Here is a 19,739-nt window from a genome sequence, read left to right as displayed (position 1 = left end):
CCAGTCTGAATCTGCCCCTGCTTGAATGGAAAGCCCCCACATCAGTTAGTGCGGGGGCTGCATGGGCTCGTGGCACTTAGGGTTAAATGTATGATATGTAGGGATATTGTTAGGAATATGCTGTCTCTAACCATTTTGTTTTACTGTAGGTTGTCTTAAGTGTCTCATGAGGTATCCTCATGATTGATCTGGTGAAGGGGTAATAGTCCAAATCACATCCAATTTAAAAAAAAATTCTAAAGTATTTTGTAAAAGAATATATGAAATTCATACTTTCAAAAAATATTTTAGAATTTTTTAAAATTGGATTTGATTTGGATTAGCTTTTTAATGTTTATGCTTTTATGCGTGTAAAGCTCTTGATAAAGTTGGAGTGATATGGGTGTGTCTGAAAAGGGTTAAACCCTGGTATGGCACCCACCCAAAAATGATGTGCACTGACTTTTTGTATATAAACTGCGCAAAGCAGAAATAGTTTATATGTAATACCTGAAGAAGACTCATAAGAGTTGAAGCGTGTTGTATGCTGTGTTAATAAAACTTAGTTTTGGAATATATCACCTTATCCCACCTACTGTATTCCGGGAGCGCATACTACCTAGAGAACTACTACACAAGCGGCTTCCTATTGAAACACCTGGAGTGCTTTCACAAGTGCCCAGGATTGTGCTGCAAACCGTGAACAGGAGGAATCAACAACTAATCCACCCAGTGGAATTATAGACAAGTTTATAAAGACATCAAAAAGGTGAGTGCAGATAGCACTTGCTTAATATACATTCGAATCCAGCTGCTGCACTTAGAATCTGCGCTCTCTCCCCTCTCTCCCTTTTCTTATTTTATATCCATGATACAATACTTGTGCACTGCAGCTCCTCTGCACGCACTTGCCATGGAGGACATGAACACAAGGCAAAGTACATTCATTAGGAAACCCTTCCGACATCTGAATGAAGAAGCTGATGACGCCAGATTCACGTGTGTGTGTGGATCAAGTTTTCATTTCACTGAATGACTGGTACAGTCTGTCACTTGCTGTCACTGCACCTTGCTCTATTTAGGCTGCAGCTATTTTCTGTTTTTCCCTATTTATACCTGTTACCAGCCTAAGGGACAACATCTAGAAAACTTCTAAAGTTTACATACATAAGCTGAAGAGCCCAGCATTGCCCGGGCATAGTAACAAACTGTGGTTAGTTATAACAAATTATAATGATTATCCTCTATCCCATCCCATAGTCTTGTTCCCATATGTCTATCATACATATCCTTCATCCCATAGTCCCGTGCCCATATACCCATTATGACATCATCATCACCATGGCAACCACTATGACATAACCGTCACCATTGCAACCTATTATGACATCATTGTTGCTATGGTAATCATTATGATATCATCGTCGACATACACACACATACACACACACACACTCGTTTTTATATATATAGAATATATATTTACAGAAGGACATTTCTTCAGTGGGCAGCCAATAATATTCACTATAGTCTACATAATAATAGTATTATATTGTAAGGAGGCTAATGGCCATGTAGTCGATGTGATGTAACCTAGAGTATATTCTTTAGTGCACGTAAGCATTAGGAGGTTCATTTAGTGCACTTGGGACCGGGATGAGGGAAGCTATGAGAGATGGGTGGGTCTGACTACCCACATACCTTACCTCTGGGTGTGGTTAACAGTCTATACACTGCTTCTTTGTGTAGCATCATGGGGAAGTATAAAGAAATCAGCCAAGATATCAGGAAGAGAATTGTGGACTTGCACACGTCTGGCTCATCCTTGGGTACAATTTCAAGATATCTGAAGGTGCCTCGTTCATCTGTACAAACAATTATGCGCAAATACAAACAAGATGGCGATATCCAACAATCATACCGCTCAGGCAGGAGATGGGTTCTGTGTCCCAGAAATGAACGTGGTTTGTTCCGACATGTACATATCAACCCAAGGACAAAAGCAAAAGATCTTGTGAAGATGATGGCAGAAGCTGATAAGATTGTGTCATTTTCCACAGTGAAACGAGTACAGTATCAACATGGGTGGAAAGGCCACTCTGCCAGGAAGAAGCCATTGCTCCAAAAGAAGCAAAAAAAAACAGATTTATGTTTGCAAATGCACACAGGAACAAAGACTTTAATTTTTGGAGATATGTCCTGTAGTGTGATTAAACTAAAATTGAGCTTTTGGGGCATAATGACCATCATTACTTTTGGAGGAAAAAAGGAGAAGCTTGGAAGCCTAAGAACACCATCTCCCAGGTGTGAAACACGAGGGTTGCAGCATCATATTATGGGGTTGTTTTGCTGCAGGAGGGACTGGGGCACTTCACAAAATAGTGCTTTTCATGAGAAAAGAAGATTATACTAACTATAGTGGTATTCTACCTTCAGGAACGCTGACATGATGTGCAATCCAGCATACAGCATAAACCACAGCTCTGTCTTCCAAAATAAGCAGACTGTTCTCTGTAGTCTAACTTGTTTATTTGTGAAGAGTATAGAACATGTGCAGTAAATCTACAAGGAATACAAATAACATGCATAAGTTTTGGGCAGATGATTACAGCTAACACAATCACAGCAGTGTACATTGTGATGCAAACATTACATAGGTATACATTAGTTTATGATTACATTTACTGAGAACTAGCAACTAAAGGGCTAATGACATCTCTTGGCTGCTAGACAGTAAATAACACCTCTCTGAATCACTGCATTGCAAGAAAGATTAAGCTTACCAGATATGCTTTAACCCCTTCCTGACATCAGATGTACTATCCCGTCCATGGGACCCGGGCCCCTATGCCCATGGACGGGATAGTACGTCTACCGCGATCAGCGGCGCCCATGTGGTGAGCGCCGCTGATCGCAGCCGGGTGTCAGCTGATTATCACAGCTGACACCTGGTACAATGTGTCAGGGGCGGTCACCGACCGCCCCCGACACGTTAACCCCTTGCACACCGCGATCAAACACGATCGCGGTGTACTGGGGGTTAAAGGGAAGCATCGTCAGGGAGGGGTCTCCCTCCGTGCTTCCCTGAGCCCCCCACGGCAGCGCAATGCGCAGCGCTGCTGCGGAGGGCTCCTTTCCTGCAGGCCCCCGAATCCAAGATGGCGACGGGGGCCTGCAGGAAGCTGGCTTCCTCAGTGCCTGCAAAGCGCAGGCATGAGGAAGCCTTCGGCACTGCCTGTGACAGATCGCTGATCTGTCACAGTGATCTGTGATGTGACAGATCAGCGATCTGTCACAGGACAGTGATGTCCCACCTGGGACTATTTAATAAAGTTAAAAAAAAAATAAAAAAAAGTGTTAAAATAATTTAAAAAAATCGCCAAATAAATTAGAAAAAAAAAAAAAAATTCCCCCAAATAAATCAATTTTTTGGAAATAAAAAAAAAAACAATAAAAGTACACATATTAGGTATCGCCGCATCCGTAACGACCCGCCCTATCAAACTGTCCCATTAGTTAACCCCTTTAGCGAACCCCTTAAAAAATAAAAATAAAAAACGAAGCAAAAAATAATGATTTATTATCATACCGCCAAACAAAAAGTGTAATAACGCGCGATCAAAAAGACGCATATAAATATCCATGGTACCGCTGAAAACGTCATCTTGTCCCGCAAAAAACGAGCTGCCATACAGCATCATCAGCGAAAAAATAAAAAAGTTATAGCTCGCAGAATAAAGCGATGCAAAAATAATTATTTTTCATATAAAATAGTTTTCATTGCATAAAACCGACAAAACATAAAAAAACGACCTAAATGAGGTATTGCTGTAACCGTACTGACCCGTAGAATAAAACCGCTTTATCAATTTTACCGCACGCGGAACGGTGTAAACGCACTCCCCCAAAAGAAATTCATGAAACGCTGGTTTTTGTTCATTCTGCGTCCCAAAAATCAGAATAAAAAGCGATCAAAAAATGTCACGTGCCCGAAAATGGTACCAATAAAAACGTCAACTCGTCCCGCAAAAAATAAGACCTCACATGACTCGGTGGGTCAAAATACGGAAAAATTATAGCTCTCAATATGTGGTGATGCAAAAACTATTTTTACAATAAAAAGCGTCTTTTAGCGTGCGACAGCTTCCAAACATAAAAACCGCCATAAATAGTAAATCAAACCCCCCATTATCACCCCCTTAGTTAGGGAAAAATAATAAAATAAAAAAAATGTATTTATTTCTATTTTTCCATTAGGGTTAGGGTTAGGGCTAGGGTTAGGGTTAGGGTAGGGTTAGGGCTAGGGTTAGGGTTGGGGCTAGGGTTAGGGTTAGGGCTGAGATTAGGGTTAGGGGTGTGTTGGGGTTCGGGTTGGAGTTAGAATTGGGGGTTTCCACTGTTTGGGCACATCAGGGGCGCTCCAAATGCAACATGGCGTCTGATCTCAATTCCAGCCAATTCTGAGTTGAAAAAGTCAAATGGTGCTCCTTCCCTTCCAAGCTCTGCCATGCGCCCAAACAGTGTTTTACCCCCCATATATTGGGTATCAGCCTACTCAGGACAAATTGCAAAACAATTTTTGGGGTCCAATTTCTCCTGTTACCCTTAGGAAAATAAAATATTGGGGGCAAAAATATCATTTTTGTGGAAAAAAATGATTTTTTTATTTTCACGTCCGAGCGTTATAAACTTCTGTGAAGCACTTGGGGGTTCAAAGTGCTCACCACACATCTAGATAAGTTCCGTGGGGGGTCTAGTGTCCAAAATGGGGTCACTTGTGTGGAATTTCAATAGTTTAGGTACATCAGGGGCTCTCCAAACGCACATGACACCCGCAGACCATTCCATCAAAGTCTGCATTCCAAAACGTCACTGCTTCCCTTCCGAGTCCCGACGTGTGTCCATACAGTAGTTTTCTCCCACATATGGGGTGTCAGCGTACTCATGACAAATTGGACAACAACTTTTGGGGTCCAATTTCTCCTGTTACCCTTGGGAAAATGAAAAAATTGGGGACTAATTGATCATGTTTGTGGAAAAAATACGATTTTTTTATTTTCATGCCAGGGCATTATAAACTTCTGTGAAGCCCTTGGGGGTTCAAAGTGCTCACCACACATCTAGATAAGTTCCTTAGGGGGTCTCGTTTCCAAAATGGGGTCATTGTGGGGGGTTTCCACTGTTTAGGTACATTAGGGGCTCTCCAAAGGCAACATGACACCCGCAGAACATTCCCTCAAAGTCTGCATTCCAAAATGTCACTGCTTCCCTTCCAAGCCCCGACGTGTGTCCATACAGTAGTTTTCTCCCACATATGGGGCGTCAGCGTACTCAGGACAAATTGGACAACAACTTTTGGGGTTCAATTTCTGCTGTTACCCTTGGGAAAATAAAAAAATTGGGGACTAATTGATCATGTTTGTGGAAAAAATACGACTTTTTTATTTTCATGCCCGGGCATTATAAACTTCTGTGAAGCCCTTGGGGGTTCAAAGTGCTCACCACACATCTAGATAAGTTCCTTAGGGGTTCTTGTTTCCAAAATGGGGTCATTTGTGGGTGTTTCCACTGTTTAGGTACATTAGGGGCTCTCCAAAGGCAACATGACACCCGCAGACCATTCCATCAAAGTCTGCATTCCAAAACGTCACTACTTCCCTTCCGAGCCCTGATGTGTGTCCATACAGTAGTTTTCTCCCACATATGGGGTGTCAGCGTACTCAGGACAAATTGGACAACAACTTTTGGGATTCAATTTCTCCTGTTACCCTTGGGAAAATAAAAAAATTGGGGACTAATTGATCATGTTTGTGGAAAAAATACGATTTTTTTATTTTCATGCCCTGGCATTATAAACTTCTGTGAAGCCCTTGGGGGTTCAAAGTGCTCACCTCACATCTAGATAAGTTCCTTAGGGGTCTAGTTTTCAAAATGGGGTAATTTGTTGGGGGTTTCCACTGTTTAGGTACATTAGGGGCTCTCCAAAGGCAACATGACACCCGCAGACCATTCCATCAATGTCTGCATTCCAAAACGTCACTACTTCCCTTCCGAGCCCCGATGTGTGCCCATACAGTATTTTTCTCCCACATATGGGGTATCAGCATACTCAGGACAAATTGGACAACAACTTTTGGGGTCCAATTTCTCCTGTTACCCTTGGGAAAATAAAAAAATGGTGACTAAAAGATCATGTTTGTGGAAAAAATACGAATTTTTTATTTTCACGCCCGGGCGTTATAAACTTCTGTGAAGCACTGGGGGGTTCAAAGTGCTCACCACACATCTAGATAAGTTCCTTAGGGGGTCTAGTTTCCAAAATGGTGTCATTTGTGGGGGGTTTCCACATGTGGGGTATCAGCGTACTCAGGACAAATTGCACAAAAACTTTTAGGGTCCTGTTACCCTTGGAAAAATAAGAATTGAGGGTGAAAAGATCATTTTTGTGGAAAAAATATGATTTTTTAATTGTACGGCTTTATGTTATAAACTTCTGTGAAGCTCTTGGGGGTTCAAAGTTCTCACCACACATCTAGATAAGTTCTTTAGGGGGTCTAGTTTCCAAAATGGTGTCATTTGTGGGGGTTTCCACTGTTTTGGTACATCAGGGGTTTTCCAATCGCGACATGGTGTCTGATCTCAATTCCAGCCAAAAACGTCAAATGGCGCTGCTTTACTTCCGAGCTCTGCCATGCACCCAAATAGTGGTTTACCCCCACATGTGGGGTATCAGCATACTCAGAACAAATTGCACAATAACTTTTAGGGTCCTGTTACCCTTGGGAAAATAAAAATTGGGGTGAAAAGATCATTTTTGTGGAAAAAATATGATTTTTTAATTGTACCGCTGTACGTTATAAACTTCTGTAAAGCCCTTGTGGGTGCAAAGTTCTCACCACATACCTAGATAAGTTCCTTGGGGGGTCTAGTTTCCAAAATGGGGTCACTTGTAGGGGGTTTCCACTGTTTAGGTACATCAGGGACTCACCAAACGTGACATGGCGTCCGATCTGAATTCCAGCCAATTTTGCATTGAAAAAATCAAACGGAGCTCCTTCCATTCTGAGCTCTGCCATGCGCTGAAACAGTCGTTCCCCCCCCACAAATCAGGTATCAGCATACTCAGGACAAATTGCACAATAACTTTTGCAGTCCAATTTCTCCTGTTACCCTTGGTAAAATAAAAAAAATTGAACCTGAAGTATTTTTTTTTGTGAAAAAAAGTTAGATGTTCATTTTTTTTAAATATTCCAAAAAATTCCTGTGACGCACCTAAAGGGTTAATAAACTTCTTGAATGTGGTTTTGAGCACCTTAAGGGGTGCAATTTTTAGAATGGTGTCACTTTTGAGCATTTTCTATCATATAGACCCCTCAAAGTGGCTTCAAATGTGATGTGGTCCTAAAAATAAAATGGTGTTGTAAAAATGAGAAATCGCTGGTCAACTTTTAACCCTTATAACTTCCTAACAAAAAAAAATTTTGGTTCCAAAATTGTGCTGATGTAAAGTAAACATGTGGGAAATGTTAGTTATCAAGTTTTTTGTGTGCCGTATCTCTGTGATTTAAGGGCATAAAAATTCAAAGTTGGAAAATTGCGAAATTTTCAAATTTTTTGCCAAATTTCCATTTTTCTCACAAATAAACGCAAGTTATTTGAATGAAATTTTACCAATAACATAAAGTACAATATGTCACGAGAAAACAATGTCAGAATCACTGGGATCCATGGAAGCGTTCCAGAGTTGTGACCTCATAAAGGTACAGTGGTCAGAATTGTAAAAATTTGCCCGGTCATGAACGTGCAAACCACCCTTGGGGGTGAAGGGGTTAAGCGGATAATGAATTCAAGTTGGAGAATTAAGATGGAGGACAGGTAAACAAGTGCATCCTATGATATACACAGAAGCAAAATGGCCCTTCTTCATCCCACAATACATTGCTTCCTTCCCACAAAGCACTGCTTCAATCCCATAGTGCACTGCTTCTGTTAAAGCACAGACTTTATAATGCTATCAAAGACACTGCTATAAATTCAGCCACCACTAGATGTGCTATAATTAACCCAGCACATAAAACAAACATATTGCTTTATTCACAGCACATAACACAAACAGACTGCCTTATATCAGAGGGCAGAACACTCCCCACTTCACATCAACTGATGCCACTTACAGGCTCTTTAGGCGAAAGCAATAGAATTAGCTCCGCAACTGGTCTGAGGAATAGTTTAGTCTCCCCAACCTTCCACACTTTGACCTCGACCTTGTGCACCTTCTCATCTTTGCTTGGGAACACCTTGGTGATGAGGCCAAGAGGCCACTCATTTCAATGTGACTGACTGTCCTTCACAATATCACCAGTTTGATGTTCGGCTTGTCGATCTGCCACTTCTTCCTAGGCTGTAAGGTGGAGAGGTATTGCTTTCTCCATCTGTCCCAGAAAGTATTGGAGAGACTTTGAACTTGTCTCCATTGACGTCTGTAGAGGTCCTTTCTGCTGAATTCTCCCAGTGGAGCGCTATGAGTGTCAGTTTTCTGAGTGAGTAACATGGCGGGAGTGAGAATGGTTGGATCTTCAGCATCACTGGAGAGTGCAGTCAATGGTCTGGCATTTATGATGGCCGAAACTTCTGCCAAGAATGTAATCAAACCTTCGTGTGTGAGTCTTGTGCTACCTTCTTGCAAGAAGATAGAGTCTAAGATTCTGCGTGCTATTCCTATCATCCTCTTCCAAGCACCTCCCATGTGAGAAGAGTGTGGTAAATTGAAGGTCCAGGTACATCCCTGTTCACTCAGGTATCTTTCCATACTGGTAACGTCTAGGTTGGAAAGAATTTGGAGTTCTTTCACTGCTCCTACGAAATTTGTGCCTCTGTCAGAGCAAATGTGTTTCACGGTGCCTCTGATGGCAATGAAGCGTCGGAGTGCATTTATGAAACTTGTTGTGTCCATGGATTCAATCACTTCGATGTGGACTGCTCTGATGGACATGCAGGTAAACATAACTGCCCAGCGTTTTGCGTTGGCATGGACTCTTTTAGTATGCCGTGCAACCACAGACCACAGCCCGAATACATCCAGTCCAACGCTGGTAAAGGGAGGATCCATACTAAGTCTATCTGATGGGAGATTGGCCATCTTTGGGCTTTGAGTCGTGCCGCGGAGTTTGCAACAAGTCACACAGTTGAAGATGAGTTTACTCACACATCTCTTTGCTCCGACTATCCATTGTCCAGCAGTTCGTAGTTTCCCTTCGGTAAACAATCAACTGGTGCTGTACGAGCAGAGTAGTCACATGATGATTGCCAGGAATTATTACAGGGTGTTTTTCCACGAATTCCACCTTGGCTTCCTGAAGAAGACCTCGAATTCTTATCAGCTCGTTTTGGTCAATTATTGGATCAAGCTTTTTCAAGACACTTTCTCTAGAAATAGGTTGACCTTTGTTGAGGTTGTCTATTTCTTTGACGTAACACTCACGTTGTATGGTACGAATTATCGTGTTTTTGGCATTTTCCAGGTTCGGAGCGGTAAATGTGTGTTTACAATGGTGCCAACCCTTACAAGACTTCTGACTGGTGGGTAAGCGTTGCCTCTGGGGTTTAAATGGTAGAGGGGCCATCCAACTCTTTGACTCACCTCTTGCCATCTCTCGATACATGATGTCCAAAAACAGTCTGTCTTCTATGGACATTGCTACCTTGTTGTCCTCTTTTGTTCTGTGGAAAACTATGCACCCTATGTGATCTTGGTCACCGTCACATGAGTGGTCTTCACAGGAAGGATCAGCTAATGGACAAGGTAGAGGAGCATTGTGTGGCAACTCTTTTACCAGGAAGATACTCTTACATGGCTGGAAGAGACAGATGTCCATTTTCAAGAGTATTGGTGAGCATGCTGTCGACTAAGGCTGGCTTGTGTGCTCCTCCTAGGCAGACGTCCCCTATGATGACCCATCCAAGGTCGTGCCTCTGTGCGTACGGAGCATTCCTAGAGCCATTTATACATTCTCTAGCCTTGTGGACTTGTATTATATCTCTTCTCAGAAGTAGAGCTATTGGGGTTCCTGGATCTAGTTCAGGTATCAGGTGGGCTATACGGTTTAGATGTGGGTGATATGTCGCCACCTCCCGTGACGGTATTTCTGACCTGTTGTCAGGAATCTGGTTGCACTCCAGGATGGTCGGTAGTGATAGGCAGGTCTGGCCATCAATGGACTTCACTTTGTATCTGGTTGCTTTTCTCCCCACCATCTCAACGGTACCTGATCATGTTCCCAGGGTGTAGGGAGAACCAGGGCCTACAATGCTGAAGTTGTCAAAGAAGATGGATCTGGCTAGAGACCTGTTACTTTGGTCATCCAGGATTGCAAAATCTTGAAGGCTTTGTCCTCGTGACCTGCAGGATAAACTTGGACAAGGCAGATTTTTGAACAGGACCTTCCTCCTGTGAATCCTCTACAGATCTCAGTACATTTAGGCTGTGTGCACACGCTGCGGATTAGGTGCGGATTCATCCGCGCGGATTTTGTAAAATCCGCAGGTGAAACCGCAGGTCAAAATACCTGCGGTTTTACCTGCGGATTGCTCTGCGGTTTTGCCCTGCGGTTTTTCATCTCCTCAATGGAGGAGATGGCAAACCGCAGGAGAATCCGCAGAAAGAATTGACATGTCAATTCTTTCTGCGGATTGAAAACCGCAGATAATCCGCGCGGAAAATTCCGCACCGTCTGCACTGCGGTTTTTGATTCCCATAGGGAATCATGGTACTGTACACCGCAGCAGAAACTGCTGCGGGTCCGCAGCGGCCAAAACCGCTGCGGAACCGCAGCAAAATCCGCAGTGTGTGCACACAGCCTTAGAGCTGACATCCGGGGTGTCTTCGTCAGTGTCCTTCTGCTTTCCATCGTGCTCCTCTGCTTGCGACAACACTCGTGGAGGTGATCCAGGGTGCAAGGCTGTATTGTGATCCGTGCTACTGTATTCTGCACATTTCACGCTAGCTTCACAGTTCCTGGCGAAGTGAGAGGTTGCGGCACAACATTTGAAGCAGATGTTGTTCTCCTTGAGAAAACCTTTGCGATCCTCTAAAGACTTCTCCCTGAAGGCTCTGCATTTTAGTAGAGGAAGTGGTTTCTTGTGTAGAGGACAATATTTACTGACATCCTGAGGTTTGCTCTCGTCTGGAGGGGTTTTATTCACCTTGTGAGGAGGGCCTGTGGAATCAATGTTAGTTTTGTGGACTGCCATGGGTGTCTTACCAGGTTTGACACCAATGGCAGTGGAACACGACAGAGTAAAATCAAAACTAGGGTAATTTCTAATCCTAGATTGTTTGGTGACAAAATCAACAAATACATTGAAAGGAGGAAATGATGCATTATGATTGTGTTTATACTCTGAACCGCATGTAATCCACTTTTCTTGTAGGTTGTAAGGAAGTTTCTGTACTATCAGATTGACACCCCTAGCGGTATCTAAGAATGCCTATCCGGGCAAGTCTCCTTCCTGCTGAGCAAACTGCAACTCATTCAACAAATCTCTCAGTTCTCTAAGCTTTAGATAACCTTTAGGTCCTATCTTAGGAAAATCCTCAATTCTTTTATATAAAGCATTCTCTATGACTTCTGCTGCCCCATAGCATTCATCGAGTCTTTCCCACACCTTATGTAGGGCTGTGCGAGGATGCTTTACATTAATCTCTCTCAGTCTTTTGGCATGCTCGACTGACTCACTTCCGAGCCACTTCACCAGGAGATCTAAAACCTCACCACAAGAAAGGTCCAGACCATGAATGGCGTACCGGAACGAGGCTCGCTATGACCGATAGTTCTCGGGTTTGTCAGTGAACTTTACAAGTCCCTTTGTTACCAGATCTTGGCGGGAAAGGAACTTTGCAAGGTCCTTGATGGCTCCATCAGTGCTGGCACGAGCCGGTGTGTGACAGTCATGTCTAGTGTCTGGTGCATCACCATACCTGTAAGACACTTGTGACCCCGGATAACCTGTGCGGTACCTTGTTGGTGAAGATGTCTCTTTAAGGCGTGATGGGAACTGTACCTTCTTTTCAATGGAACGGTAGCTGTGGTCGACATCTCTATGCTGGATGTCTCCTCGCCTATGGTAGTGAAGCTCGCGGTTGGATCGCTGGTAATCGGCATGGGCTGATCGATATTATGCGCCAGGGCTGTCATCTACGCCGGAATATTGACGGACGTACTCTACGACGCGTTGCGCTGGATCTTGCTGCTCTAGATCTGGTCCGAGAATGCTACTGTGTCTCTCAGAATCAAGATCTTTCATAGCTTCCAAGCACTCTGCTTTAGCTATTGCAGTTGCTGTCTTGGTCTGCTGCAAGTCGTTCTAGCTCTGCATGCAAACTTGCAGTTTCTGCTTCTCTCTCTGTCTGCAAACGTACGGTTTCGGCTTCTGTGTCTTGATCTGCTTGTCTCAGCTTTAGATGCATCTCTCGATCAGTGAAGGAGGATCTCGCTTTGGCTGCTTTGGCTTCGGCGTGAGCGACAGCAGCTAGCTCTGCTAAGGACGACCTGCTGTAGCTTGCTCGTGACCTTGTTTTGAGTGAAGATGTACTTTTCCGAGACATTTGCGTTTAGCTGAGTGCTGCTTAGTATATTGGTGGGAAACAGTCTATGTATGGCAGCTTCCGCGTGGCGGGGAAGATGTAGCACTTCTTGGTGGGCTGCGGTAGCATTCTGCGGCTGTATGGCAGCTGCCGTGATACCCGTATGCGGAGCAGTGTGGGTGTTAGCGGTCCCGTACAGTCTATTCTATCACCACGTGCGACGGCGGGCCTTTACTGAGCCCTGGGCTTGTCTCCTGTGGCTGTATGGTGGCTGCTGTAGTACCCATGTTCAGAGCAGTCTAGGTGATAGCGGTCCCTTACAGCCTGAATTCACTGTCGCAGGCGTATGGTAATCTGTTTCACTATTCTGCCTTCAGGCACGCTGACACGATGTGCAATCCAGCATACAGCATAAACCACAGCTCTGTCTTCCAAAATAAGCAGACTGTTCTCTGTAGTCTAACTTGTTTATTTGTGAAGAGTATAGAACATGCGCGGTAAAGCAACAAGGAATACAAATATCATGCATAAGTATTGGGCAGATGATCACAGCTAACACAATCACAGAAGTGTACATTGTGATGCAAACATTACATAGGAATACATTAGTTTATGATTACATTTACTGAGAACTGACAACTAAAGGGTTAATGACATCTCTTGGTTGCTAGACAGTAAATAACACCTCTCTGAAGCTTACCAGATATGCTTTAAGCGGATAACGAATTCAAGTTGGAGAATTAAGATGGAGGACAGGTAAACACTTGCATCCTATGATATACACAGAAGCAAAATGGCCCTTCTTCATCCCAGAATACATTGCTTCCTTCCCACAAAGCACTGCTTCAATCCCATAGTGCATTGCATCTGTTTAAGGCACAGACTTTATAATGCTATCAAAGTCACTGCTATAAATTCAGCCACCACTAGATGGTGCTATAATTAACCCAACACATAATGCAAACATATTGCTTTATTCAGAGCACATAACACAAACAGAATGCCCTATATCAGAGGGCAGAACAAGTGGCCATACTGAAGCAACATCTCAATATGTCAGTCATGAAGAAATGGGTGTTCCAAATGGACAATGACCCGAAGCATAATGCCAAAATGGTAAACAAAGTGGCTTAAAGATAACAAAGTCAATGTTTTGGAGGGGCCATCGTGAAGCCCTGATCTCAATCCGATTGAAAATTTATTGGCAAAGCTGAAAACGCAGGAGCGAGTAAGGCGACCTACAAACCTGGATCAGTAGGTGGACACTCCTGAAAAAAGTGCACGTACGCTCTGCCGTCACCTTTGCATTCTATGGCCCATCAGCGCATGCATCTGGGCCTTGTTTTACGGAGTATTTCAGACACATGCGCCAACGAGGACACAGAACGCAATGTGATAGCACCCTAAGGAATTGGAAAGTACAACCATTCACCATTGCAAAATGACCCACCCACCCCTCTTATTTCTTACATATTTATTGAGCATAATTTAAACTATATCCTGACAATTTTCTGCTGGTTATTCATAGGTAAACTGACAACATTGTGGATTAGTGTGTCTATGTGCGACTGTGATAGTCCTGAGTTTACCATACAGAACTATCCCTCTTGAAGACAAATGATCCTTGTCATCATCATGCGTTCCCTTTTCCATTACACCATACTCATGAATGAGAGAACACCTCTATATAAGTAGTAATTCAGCCATTTCGGGCTAATCATTGAGATAACGGTTCATTTTTCTCTTTAGTTAACAAATCTGTTGACCTTTACATTACGGAAGGCTTCAAGGTAAGGAACATGCAGTGTCTCGTGGACCCGTCTTGTCACTCATTATTCTCTCTGACCTTACTTGTGCTCTTGGCTTGAAATGCTCCAGATTAATGAGGCATTTGTTCTCTATGAAGAATCTATTTAAAAATCCAATTTTAATGAGTTGCGTAAGATTGATGATTATTATCTGTTTGCTTATACAATACCAGTGTGTTGCCAGCTTTTGGCATTGCAACTTTTGGCATGCTAACGTGTTTGTAGAATTTTATTGTGGGACATTAACATTGGATGAAATAACGTCTCTTAGACTAAGATTCATATAAAAGATACACACAGACTATATATACTTGTGTATACTGCATATACAGTATTTCTAATAAAATTATTGTTTATAGTATTGGGGACTATTAACTAAAAAGAGAAAATGTAAAGGGTGATTCCCAGTTTAGTTGAAAATATATATAAAATTACATTAATTTCAATATACTGTACTTCCAGTATGCAATATAATCATTTCCTTGCAGTGTTAACCCCTTCTTGCGTCATATAGATATCATCTTTGTTATACAACCATCATCAGCTTTTAACAGCAGCGACCAGAGGAAGCGCTAATCGATTCTGTTTAACCACTTAGATGCAGCTATCAACCACTGACAGCAATCTTTAAATGCACTGGCACTCATTACTGACCTGACACACAATCACATATGCTGATAGGCTAATATGGCACTGGGTGGCCTATCAAAGGCACCGCTGCTGTGATCAGGGGAGTACCATTCATAGCAGTTGCCATGGGGCCATGACCTGGGAGTAGCTGTGTCAAGTGGCAGCCACCTGACGTCACAATTTCAATGGTGTCTGCATCCATAGGACACAGCTATGACTTTCGCATAGTACTGTAGACATTAGTTTTCTCATAAGTTCTGTTTCTGCTTCATGCTTACCAGGTGGTGGTCCAATACAAAATTTAGAGTGAAATATGCTCAGCTTAGATTTAAAGAGGAGAAAAATTATCCTTAGGCTAGATAAATTGCAATATACTATTTCTGTTATATGTTAAAAAGTACGGCACATACTTTGTAATTTCTACATGTCTTCCCTAAGATACCTTTCTTCAGTCCAGTGTGAGAATCATATACAGTGGCAAAAGTTTTTCTTTGCTAACCAATTTTTTACTAAATTGGATGTGTGCTTACTAGGATCATTATCTTGCTGGAACTTCCAGCCCCTGCCTACTTTGGTTTTACCATGTGGCAGCATTACACTCTCCAGTATATCCTTGTACATGGTAGCATTCATATTTCCATAAATTCTATGCAAAGGGCCAATGGCAGATGCAGAAAAGCAGCCCCAAACCATGACATTGCCACCATCATGTTTCACTGTATTTGGTACCTTACATCATTATGTTTTCCAATTTCCATATATCGTGCTTCCCATCACTACCAAACAGGTTGAACTTGGATTCACCTGACCACAACACCCCAGACCAATCTGTCTCTTTCCATTGGCTGTGCTCTTTGGCAAACTCAAGTCAGACCTTCTGATTCTTGTCAGAGATGAAAGGCTTTTGGACTGAAACTTGTACATTGTGTTTGGTGACTCACTTTGACCCCATATTCTTTGTTCATTTTGTGCTAAATGTGTACAGCACTTTTATGTACGTCAGATACTGACTTTTTCTTAATAATGTGATCAATTTTGGAGGAAGTTTTCTGTGGTTGTCCACTTCTAGGTTTGTCATCTGTTCCATAACCTTCTTTTTCTTTTTTTTACCACACTTGACTCTGAGAATAGTTGAATTCCATAGATACTCTTTTTGGCTTTTGCCTAACTTCACTCTCAGAATAATAAGTTTCCTGGTTCCGTTCACATTCTGCAAGGGGTTGTGACTGTTCACAACCTGTAAAGGTGAATGCATGGCTCCCCCGGTCTCGTCGTTGTATACATGGCTCCCCCGGTCCCGTCATTGTATGCATGTCTCCCCCCCTCCCGTCCTGGTATGCATGCTTGCTATTACAAAAAAAAAAAACATCCTACTCACCCTCCTCCAGCGTGCCAGTCCAGGATCAACGGAGATGCAGCGTTATGGCTTGTTCACAATCATCTTTAGGAAAGGCCAGGTGATGCAAATTTCTGAGCTTTATAAAAACCCAGCCTCTTCCAACCTTGTGCAAAAAACAGCAGCCATGGGTTCTTCTAAGCAGCTGTCTAGCACTCTGAAAATGAAAATGGTGGAGGCTAACAAAGCAGAAGGCTATAAGATTGCAAAGCGCTTTTAAGTTTTAATTTCCTCAGTTTGAAATGTAATTAAGAAATGGCATCTAACAGGAAAAGGTCAAGAGATAATTTCTGGAAAACCAAGCAAAATTTCAGTGCGAGAAGCCCGTGGGATTGCTAGAGAGGCAAATCAAAATCTCCGCTTGACTGCACAAGACTTTCAGAAATAGTTGTGGTACATTGTTCTACTGTTAAGAGACACCTGCGCAAATATGGCCTTCATGGAAGAGTCATCAGAAGAAAACCTCTCCTCTGTCCTCACCATAAAATTCAGTGTCAGAAGAATGCGAAATAACTTATAAACAAGCTTGAAACATTTTGAAAACAAGCCACTATTATCAAATGTATGTGTGGAGAAAAAAGGGCACAGAACTTCAGGAACAGAACGTTTCACAAACCATTAAACATGAGGGGTGGATCAATCATGGTTTGGGGTTGTGTTGCAGCCAATGGCACAGGGATCATTTCATGGGTAGAGGAAAAAGAATGGATTTGATGAAATTTAAACAAATTCTTGAAACAAACATAACACCATCTGTAAAAAAGCTGAAGTTAAAAAGAGTATGGCTTCTACAAATGGATAATTGTCCTAAACAGATGTCAAAATCCACAATACACTACCTCAAGAGGCGCAAGCTGAAGGTTTTACAGTGGCCCTCAGAGTGTCGTGATCTGAACAGCATTGAAAATCTGTGGCTAGACCTCAAAATAGAGGTGCATGTAAGATGACCCAGGAATCTCACAGAACTGGAAGAATTTTCCAAAGAAGAATGGATGAAAATCCCTTAAACAAGAATTAAAATACTCTTGTCTGGCTACAAAAAGTGTTTACAAGCTGTAATACTTGCAAAAGAGCGTGCTACTAGGGACTAACCATGCAGGGTTCCAAAACAGTTGCATCAGCCCATTTTCCTTTTTGTAATTTTAAAATGTAAAAGAAGAAAAAAAATATATACATATTGCTTAAAATACAAATGAAATGTGTTGTCTTTAGTGTTATCCCTTTTAGAGATCATTTCATCTTCAACTTGCTTAACTGTTCACAATAAGAGTAATTTTGACCAGGTGTGCCCAAACTTTTAGGTGCCACTGTGGGTCAATATTAGTAGAGTTGACAGGTAACAGATATAGCCCTATTACCATTTGTTGGAAATGACCATTTTCTCATTACAGGCTCACAGTTTAAGGCTCTGACTGCTTGTGTGCAACTACATCATAAAAGGTATTAAGAAAATGGTTGCTAAAAAAGCTTGGAAGTTAGAAATTTGAGTAGCATCTTGCCCTTGTAAAAATTTTTTTACTAAGATGGCAGTAGAAAGCACAGCATATAGGGAGCAGCCGTAAATACAGCAGCTGTGCCTCTTGGGCATCATGTTGCCCATCCATATACACAACATATGCATAGATCACATCTATTAGGAGATTTTTATTAGCACTGGAGGCATGAGGTTAAAGAGAGGACAAGCCAGGTGCAATAACCGAGTGTTCTGACTCATGGCGCCATCAGGATCTACCCCCCATCTCTTAAATCTTGTCAATTCATGTGCCTCGAAGAGGGAAATGTAATGAACTCCGAGATCCACTATCTCCATTTATCCAAGTGTTTGAAGAAGCCATTGTGGTGAAGGCAGCAATGTACAGAAGGACTATAATTTAAATTATGATGGTGGAGGACTTGCAGTTAGGTTGAAGCAGGGGCGGACATATCATTGGGGCAACCTGTGCAGCCTCAAAGGAGCCCATTTCTACCTCCAAAACATGTAGAATTGTGCATAATGATGATCTATTGGACAGCAAAGGGCCGATATATTGTTCTTGCACATGGGTTCTTTTCTGTCTGTGTCCCCAGTGGGTTAAATACATTCGAGGAATTTAAGATTGTTGGCAAAAAGCTTCTGCTAATATATGCCTACCGATATTGGGTGTATTGATGGTTTACCAACCATTCCTGTAGACGACAGCCTGATGGGGTACAGTAGCCTTTTTATCAGTTAGGAAAACCTTAGAAGTGCTGTATAACTGGCACATGGTGGCAGATTGACCTAGCTCACAGATTTTACATTCGTGCCTAGGAATTTCGAACTACACTTCTGTCACTATTTAGAGCTTACAAAACACATTCAACCAGTTGAAATATGCTTACAATGGGGGCAAGCAAATCAAGCAGTAAGGTTAACTAGAATATAGATGATAATTGTATATAGATATTTCTTGGTGGAGTCGAGAATGAGAGTATGAGTTCCTTGGATGTGTGGATGTTTTTCAGGATTCCTATAGTAATGAGGAAGGATATCAATGCTATTGTCCAATGGTCTGCAACCTGAGGTTCAACCTTTAGAGTCCTGTGATTCTAGTCTCAGTTTAAAACGTTGAGGATATCTGCTTGGTATTGTTATAGACCTAAACCTAAAAAAACATTGAGGCAAAGTATTTATTGGGATAAGTACAATGTATAGGTGTGCATTCACAATGTGACCATTTAAGAAGCAGCACCTAAGATAAAAAGAAAATGAGTAAATGCCCTGTAGAAAGTAAATATATAGTATATGTACATGTAAATAAGATAGGATACTTAGCTAGCATTGTTTTGATTAAAAAAAAATGTAAAAGCCATCCCACCATGACAAGGTGTACCCCAATCGAGATGGTACCTAACTCTTGTAGTTCACCTCACTATGTTTCAGCAGACATAAAAATAGATAAGGGAAGGGTAGGACCTGGGTCCCATCTGTTCAAACATCTGCCCATGGAAAGCTATATATACAAAATTGAACAGCCCAAAAAAGGGGAGCTATGTCCTTTTTTAACTAAGTACACTAGTAGACATATTGAGGTGAACCACAAGAGTTAGGTACCATCCCAATTGGGGTACACCTTGTCGTGGTGAGATGGCTTTAACTTTTTTTTCATCAAAACAATGTTAGCTAAGTACCCTATGTGATTTACATGTACTATGGCTATTTATTTACTTACTATAGTTGCTCATTGTTATAGACCTGCCATTTGCCAAAAAAAGCAATTTTTTTTACCTGTTATAAATGCCACTGTTCTCCTAGATCTGATGATGTTTTTTATTTGTTTTTCTCCATTACTGAAATATGGATGCTTCTTCCTGGTGTGTAAAT

Source organism: Dendrobates tinctorius, unplaced genomic scaffold (assembly GCF_039654945.1).
Source record: "Dendrobates tinctorius isolate UK_male_01 unplaced genomic scaffold, ASM3965494v1 ptg000084l, whole genome shotgun sequence".
NCBI classification, from domain to species: Eukaryota; Metazoa; Chordata; class Amphibia; order Anura; family Dendrobatidae; genus Dendrobates; species Dendrobates tinctorius.
This window is presented reverse-complemented; position numbering follows the sequence as displayed.